This window comes from Bos grunniens, chromosome 2, assembly GCF_055505025.1.
Source record: "Bos grunniens cultivar Pamir isolate PY7600 chromosome 2, Bosgru_T2T1.0, whole genome shotgun sequence".
Taxonomy (NCBI): Eukaryota; Metazoa; Chordata; class Mammalia; order Artiodactyla; family Bovidae; genus Bos; species Bos grunniens.
This window is the reverse complement of record NC_141166.1, coordinates 125,565,264-125,573,638: the sequence shown is the minus strand read 5'-3', so window position 1 is coordinate 125,573,638 and position 8,375 is coordinate 125,565,264. Positions and strand designations below refer to the sequence as shown.

At 43.3% G+C, this 8,375-nt stretch overlaps 1 pseudogene across 1 annotated transcript; it reads right to left on the bottom strand.

Moving 5' to 3' along the window:
• Positions 1–5,766: 5,766 nt before the first annotated feature.
• Positions 5,767–8,004, bottom strand: LOC147378706 (WW domain binding protein 1-like pseudogene; annotated as a pseudogene). Its single transcript, XR_015153042.1, has one exon. The product of XR_015153042.1 is annotated as a WW domain binding protein 1-like pseudogene (transcript).
• Between the last annotated feature and the right edge of the window lie 371 nt (positions 8,005–8,375).

The window sequence follows — 8,375 nt, the reverse complement described above, 5'->3', positions numbered from 1 at the left end:
ACAGGAATGTGTTAGCAATTGCAAATCTTCCGACTGTAGCACCAAACCCTTGACCCGTCCCTTTCTTCTCATTCGCCTGGAACACCAGGCTCCCTCAAATCTCCCCGGCCCCTCAAGTGTCCTTCAGCTCCCTACTTCAGTGCCTCCGTGTGCAGGGCAGCCTCAGGTAGCAGGGGCCAGGCGGTGACACTGGACTCGAGTCCAGCTCCACCCATCGCATGTTCGTTTTCTTCTCGTGCCTTTAGGGTCAGACACTGCAGTGAACCCAGCAGTAAACCTGCAGACCAGTTCCCCACTCTGACTGGAGAAGGAATCTTCAGAGGGCCAGAATCCACCCCTTTAACCAGTTAACTCAAACAGGGTTCATTTTGGTAAAACTTAATAGCCTTTGAGACACTTCAGTGAGTTGTTTGGGATTTAAAAAAAAGGCATCAGGAAAGGCATCTGAGGGGGGCTGCAGGCACACTCCTGCCTGCTCTGGCCACACGTCAGCCACGTGCTGGACCTCAGCAGAGGGAGGTAAGCCCTATGGCACTGTGGTGGCCATCAAAGCCTCCTGGCAATTCTGGGTGGGGCCGATGCCTGGGCCAAAGCCAGTCTGAGCTTGACCCTGAAGATCCAGTCAAGCTTCTGTCTGAGGTTCCACCTTGGCCCTCTGTCCTGAGGGGGTTTGGACCCTCCTGGGGGCTGATGCCGAGGGCTGGGAGCAGCTGGGGAAAGCGGACAGGTTCAGAGCACTTTCCGCTTACAGGGAATAGGACACAGGCCTCCGTGTGTCCATGGAGCAATGTGCAAATTGCAGTGAGGGGTAGAGTAAAACCTCTATTTGGAGCACAGTATCTCTGGCAAACGTGAGGACTGCCGTCAACAGCACTGCTGAGTACACTCAAGTGCACAGTCAGACATTTGCTCAGTAAACAGTAAATGTGTAAAGTAAATTACCTTGAAAGGGCTGTGCCTGCTCCGAACGCATGGGTAATGTGAATAGAGTGGCTGCCGTTCAAAGTATATTCACAGGAAAACAAGGCTGGGGGCTCACACACAATGGACAGATGTACACAGGTTACTGGAAAAGTCATCGTATACAGACTGCACTTGTTCAACATGGATTTTGGTTTTGTGGACTCCAATTGCAGACACTTGTTCACCTCACAACCTCAGATTTGTCTATTTTGTGTGTATGTGTTTATATACATATACATATATATATACATACACATAGATATGTGTGTATTCATATATATACAGATATATAGCTTCCTTTCTTTTTTTTTTATAAGACATTTTTATTTAATTAATTTATTTTTAGTGTTTTTTTTTAAAGTCACAATTTGGAGTATCAGTATGTAAAGCAGATATTTATATTTATTTTATTTTATTTTTTTTTTAATTTTATTTTATTTTTAAACTTTACATAATTGTATTAGTTTGGCCAAATATCAAAATGAATCCGCCACAGGTATACATGTGTTCCCCATCCTGAACCCTCCTCCCTCCTCCCTCCCCATACCATCCCTCTGGGTTGTCCCAGTGCACTAGCCCCAAGCATCCAGTATCGTACATCGAACCTGGACTGGCATCTCCTTTCATACATGATATTTTACATGTTTCAGTGCCATTCTCCCAAATCTTCCCACCCTCTCCCTCTCCCATAGAGTCCATAAGACTGTTCTATACATCAGTGTCTCTTTTGCTGTCTCGTATACAGGGTTATTGTTACCATCTTTCTAAATTCCATATATATGCATTATTATACTGTATTGGTGTTTTTCCTTCTGGCTTACTTCACTCTGTATAATAGGCTCCAGTTTCATCCACCTCATTAGAACTGATTCAAATGTTTTCTTTTTAATGGCTGATGGACATCTAGGTTGCTTCCATGTCCTGGCTATTATAAACAGTGCTGCGATGAACATTGGGGTACACGTGTCTCTTTCCCTTCTGGTTTCCTCGGTGTGTATGCCCAGCAGTGCGATTACTGGGTCATAAGGCAGTTCTATTTCCAGTTTTTTAAGGAATCTCCACACTGTTCTCCATAGTGGCTGTACTAGTTTGCATTCCCACCAACAGTGTAAGAGGGTTCCCTTTTCTCCACACCCTCTCCAGCATTTATTATTTGTAGACTTTTGGATCGCAGCCATTCTGACTGGTGTGAAATGGTATCTCATAGTGGTTTTGATTTGCATTTCTCTGATAATGAGTGATGTCGAGCATCTTTTCATGTGTTTGTTAGCCATCTGTATGTCTTCTTTGGAGAAATGTCTATTTAGTTCTTTGGCCCATTTTTTGATTGGGTCGTTTATTTTTCTGGAGTTGAGCTGTAGGAGTTGCTTGTATATTTTTGAGATTAGTTGTTTGTCAGTTGCTTCATTTGCTATTATTTTCTCCCATTCTGAAGGTTGTCTTTTCACCTTGCTAATAGTTTCCTTTGATGTGCAGAAGCTTTTAAGGTTAATTAGGTCCCATTTGTTTATTTTTGCTTTTATTTCCAATACTCTGGGAGGTGGGTCCACAGAGGATCCTGCTGTGATTTATGTCGGAGAGTGTTTTGCCTATGTTCTCCTCTAGGAGTTTTATAGTTTCTGGTCTTACGTTTAGATCTTGAATCCATTTTGAGTGTATTTTTGTATATGGTGTTAGAAAGTGTTCTAGTTTCATTCTTTTACAAGTGGTTGACCAGACTTCCCAGCACCACTTGTTAAAGAGATTGTCTTTAATCCATTGTATATTCTTGCCTCCTTTGTCAAAGATAAGGTGTCCATATGTGCGCGGATTTATCTCTGGGCTTTCTATTTTGTTCCATTGATCTATATATCTGTCTTTGTGCCAGTACCATACTGTCTTGATAACTGTGGCTTTGTAGTAGAGCCTGAAGTCAGGCACGTTGATTCCTCCAGTTCCATTCTTCTTTCTCAAGATCGCTTTGGCTATTCGAGGTTTTTTGTATTTCCATACAAATTGTGAAATTATTTATTCTAGCTCTGTGAAGAATACTGTTGGTAGCTTGATAGGGATTGCATTGAATCTATAAATTGCTTTGGGTAGTATACTCATTTTCACTCTATTGATTCTTCCAATCCATGAACATGGTATATTTCTCCATCTATTAGTGTCCTCTTTGATTTCTTTCACCAGTGTTTTATAGTTTTCTATATATAGGTCTTTAGTTTCTTTAGGTAGATATATATTCCTAAGTATTTTATTCTTTCCGTTGCAATGGTGAATGGAATTGTTTCCTTAATTTCTCTTTCTGTTTTCTCATTATTAGTGTATAGGAATGCAAGGGATTTCTGTGTGTTGATTTTATATCCTGCAACTTTACTATAGTCATTGATTAGTTCTAGTAATTTTCTGGTGGAGTCTTTAGGGTTTTCTATGTAGAGGATCATGTCATCTGCAAATAGTGAGAGTTTTACTTCTTATTTTCCAATTTGGATTCCTTTTATTTCTTTTTCTGCTCTGATTGCTGTGGCCAAAACTTCCAAAACTATGTTGAATAGTAATGGTGAAAGTGGGCACCCTTGTCTTGTTCCTGACTTTAGAGGAAATGCTTTCAATTTTTCACCATTGAGGATAATGTTTGCTGTGGGTTTGTCATATATAGCTTTTATTATGTTGAGGTATGTTCCTTCTATTCCTGCTTTCTGGAGAGTTCTTATCATAAATGGATGTTGAATTTTGTCAAAGGCTTTCTCTGCATCTATTGAGATAATCATATGGTTTTTATTTTTCAATTTGTTAATGTGGTGTATTACATTGATTGATTTGCAGATATTGAAGAATCCTTGCATCCCTGGGATAAAGCCCGCTTGGTCATGGTGTATGATCTTTTTAATGTGTTGTTGGATTCTGATTGCTAGAATTTTGTTAAGGATTTTTGCATCTATGTTCATCAGTGATATTGGCCTGTAGTTTTCTTTTTTTGTGGGATCTTTGTCAGGTTTTGGTATTAGGGTGATGGTGGCCTTATAGAATGAGTTTGGAAGTTTACCTTCCTCTGCAATGTTCTGGAAGAGTTTGAGCAGGATAGGTGTTAGCTGTTCTCTAAATTTTTGGTAGAATTCAGCTGTGAAGACGTCTGGACCCGGGCTTTTGTTTGCTGGAAGATTTTTGATTACAGTTTCAATTTCCATGCTTATGATGGGTCTGTTAGGATTTTCTATTTCTTCCTGGTCGAGTTTTGGAAAGTTGTACTTTTCTAAGAATTTGTCCATTTCTTCCACGTTGTCCATTTTATTGGCATATAATTGTTGATAGTAGTCACTTATGATCCTTTGTATTTCTGTGTTGTCTGTTGTGATCTCTCCATTTTCGTTTCTAATTTTATTGATTTGATTTTTCTCCCTTTGTTTCTTAATGAGTCTGGCTAATGGTTTGTCAATTTTATTTATCCTTTCAAAGAACCAGCTTTTGGTTTTGTTGATTTTTGCTATGGTCTCTTTTGTTTCTTTTGCATTTATTTCTGCTCTACTTTTTAAGATTTCTTTCCTTCTACTAACCCTGGGGTTCTTCATTTCTTCCTTTTCTAGTTGCTTTAGGTGTAGAGTTAGGTTATTTATTTGACTTTTTTCTTGTTTCTTGAGGTGTGCCTGTATTGCTATGAACTTTCCCCTTAGGACTGCTTTTACCGTGTCCCACAGATTTTGGGTTGTTGTGTTTTCATTTTCATTCGTTTCTATGCAAATTTTGATTTCTTTTTTGATTTCTTCTGTGATTTGTTGGTTATTCAGCAACGTGTTGTTCAGCCTCCGTATGTTGGAATTTTTAATAGTTTTTCTCCTGTAATTGAGATCTAATCTTACTGCATTGTGGTCAGAAAAGATGCTTGGAAAGATTTTTATTTTTTTGAATTTACCAAGGCTAGCTTTATGGCCCAGGATGTGATCTATCCTGGAGAAGGTTCCATGTGCACTTGAGAAAAAGGTGAAATTCATTGTTTTGGGATGAAATGTCCTATAGATATCAATTAGGTCTAACTGGTCTATTGTATCATTTAAAGTTTGTGTTTCCTTGTTAATTTCCTGTTTAGTTGATCTATCCATAGGTGTGAGTGGGGTATTAAAGTCTCCCACTATTATTGTGTTATGGTAAATTTCTGCTTTCATACTTGTTAGCATTTTTCTTACATATTGCGGTGCTCCCGTGTTGGGTGCATATATATTTATAATTGTTATATCTTCTTCTTGGATTGATCCTTTGATCATTATGTAGTGACCATCTTTGTCTCTTTTCACAGCCTTTGTTTTAAAGTCTATTTTATCTAATATGAGCATTGCTACTCCTGCTTTCTTTTGGTCCCTATTTGCATGGAAAATCTTATTCCAGCCCTTCACTTTCAGTCTGTATGTGTCCCCTGTTTATACCTTCCTTTCTCAACCAAAACGTCAATGCCTATTCTGAATATCATCATTCAAGAGTCGGGGAAGAACCAAGCTCTTCATGTGAACAGGGTTGGGCAGGGAATGTTAGTTTCGGCAGTTTGCTTTCTCCATTCAGATTATTCCTATCAAAGCTCACCTGGTTTCTGAAACGAAACTACAGGAAGTAAGGATCCTGTGGTCCTTCAGGAGGGCTGCCTACACTCTCCTATCTGGGCTACTGAGACTCTTTACATAGGCTACAAAAATCAGATACCCCACTCAAGGGGTGGTGCAGAGCAGGCAAAGAGCATGAAAACCACAGATAACCAAAGCATTCTTTTTCCAAGTGGTCATTTTGAAAAAATAAACAAATAAACAAACAACTTATTCATAATCAAGAGAAAATACTGTGCGAGAGCCAGACTTTGGGCCTGCCCTTCCTCAGGACCCACAGCCTCATTTGTTCGTAGAAAACAGTGAGACGTGAAGGCCGGCAGACGTGTGTCTGGGATGGAGGGAGGGCACTGGTCACCCATGGGTGCAGATCAAAGGGCAGAGACAACGGGAAGTTGCACCTCCATCTGCTGCCACACTGCAGGGCCTCCTGCTCATCCACAGGAGTTCCAAAGACAGCCCCCACCCAAGCCTGCACATTATGTATCTCCTGGCTGAACTATAGCCAGGCTCTTTGAAGGCCAAGTTGAGAAAAAGACACAAACTTCCCTTTTCCAAAACAGAATTCTTGCCTGCCCACTGGTCAAGTTCTTGTTTTCAGCTTGCTTTTGTTGTTGTTTTTTTTTTCCTTTAAAAAACAAAACAAAAGGCAGGTATATAATCTTCCAGCCTGAAACCAACCTGTGGCCAGCCAGATCCTGCTGAGAAGGGAGGAGCCCCTCCAGAACACCCTGGCACCGCGAGCTCGTCAGCTGGAATTTGAGAGCACAAGTCCCTTACCAATCCACCACACAACTGCAGTCAACTCTCCTCCCCACCACAGCAGAACACAGTTCTGGCTTCACAGATGCTGGTAGCAAGGGGAAACAATCCCTGGGCCTCTGTGAGCTTCCTTCTTCATCCAGGGCTGAGACCAGCCGCCTCCTCGGGACAGAGATGCAGCGAGGTTCTCATAAACTAACACTGGAAAGCACATCCATTCCATCACCAAGAGTCACCTCAGGGCACGGTCTCATTCCGTCCTTGGGGGCTTTTGAACACACATCTCTCTGACCCAAGCAGGCAGTGAGATGTGACTTTAAAAGAGGTAAAGGGGAATGGGGTGGGGTATGAGGAATGAGTCACAGGATAACTTCTCAGCCCTCCACGGTACTGTGTTTCTGTGTAGGGCAAGCCACCCACACCCCAAACTGTACCTGGAGATGCAGGAAAATGCAGGAGCAAGGGGTGCGGGGGAAGGAACACAGTTACTTAATGCTTCTCGCATGGTTTTCCCCTACCCTGGTTGCATTGCCAAGATCTCAGGTATAGCCAGGACCTACTCTAGCTGGGGGAGCTGCTGCTCTGGGAGTTTGGGGAGTCCTGCTCGTTGATGGTGTTCAGCAGCAGCAGACAGGCAGGCGGCCTTGGCAGGTGTGGATGCCCAGACTCCCGGGCCTGCTCCTTGGAGGGCTGGCAGAGACCTTCCTCCTCGTCGGCAAGTGGCCACACATTGCAGCTGTCGCAGAAGTCCAGGGGCCTGTCCAGAGCATCATCGATGAGGGCATTGAACTCTTTGAGGTCATCGTCATGGTGGTCCCGGTTGCACACACACACCTCGATGCCTGAGTCACCTGTGAAGCGGTGGTGTCTGCCAGGTGTTTTGTCTTTGTTGTCAGGGAGGGTGCTGCCCTGCTCAGAGAGCTGTATTCTTTCAGAAGCTCCTCCTTACATTCGGAATCCTTGTCCAGGAAGGCCGTGGGGTCCACCTCCCCCAGGCCAGCCACAGAGCCGCCGGGCTCCATGCCAGAGGTTTTCTTGGCTGCTGGGTCTGCTGGCATGTTGGAGGGCTCAGGGTCAGTGACGCTTGGGGGTCGCGTGCTACTTCTGCTGGGCCCGGACAAGGGGCTACTCTGAGCCCCCTGGGAGCCCCTGGTGGGGTCGGTGCCTGGGGGGCTGCTGCCTGCAGAGCCACACTGTGCAGGTAGCTGCTGCTGCTGCTGGAGCTGGAAGGCACTGTATGCTGGGGGAGGAGTTGGAGGTCGGTTCACCACTTCCTCATAAGGAGGTAGTAAATAGTTTGGCAAAAACCTGAAATAAAATGGCAGCGTTGAGTAATTGTGGGCTTCCCCGTAGGCGATCAGGTTGATGTCATGCTGCCGCTGCTGGGACTGAAGGTGATGCTTGGCTCGGCAGTGGTGGCAGACGCAGCAGCAGCTCAGATGATGATGATGGTCCACACGAGCCAGATCCACCAGAGTTCATAGTAGTGGTTGCAGCACTGAGACTGTCCACAGCATTGTCCTGTGTCACAGATGTAGCTTTGATTGTTGGTACCCATGCAGATTTCCTTATCCTGCGGGGGTTCAGCCCTGACTGACAGGGGGCTGGGCAGCGCCTGGAGGAGCAGGAGCGCCATGCCACCCAGGAGCCTTCTCCTTGCCATCCCCCTCCTGCTCCTGCTCCTCTGCCACGGCGCCGCCACCTCCCTCCTCCTCCCTCTCCTCCTCTTCTCTGTTCTTCCTTCTTCCCTTCTTTTCCTGTTTCCCAATTTGTTTGTTTGTTTTTTTTTTAATAAAATTAAACAAAATGAAAAAGTTCAGTTTCTTGAAGTAATGAAGATCTAGGATTTAAGAGCTGATATAAAAATCTCCGTATTGTTCAAAGCAGGTAACTTGCAGGTTGTATTTTATTTATTATTCACACATTACTTTGGATTCATATCTACTTACAATGAAAAAAAGGAAAAAGAAAGAAAGAAAATTGTGATTTAACTTTTGTGGTATGTGAATAATATAGGAACATTGGCAATTTCTTTCTTAATGGAGAGATGAGCAAAATTCATTTAAAAATTTCTCAGGA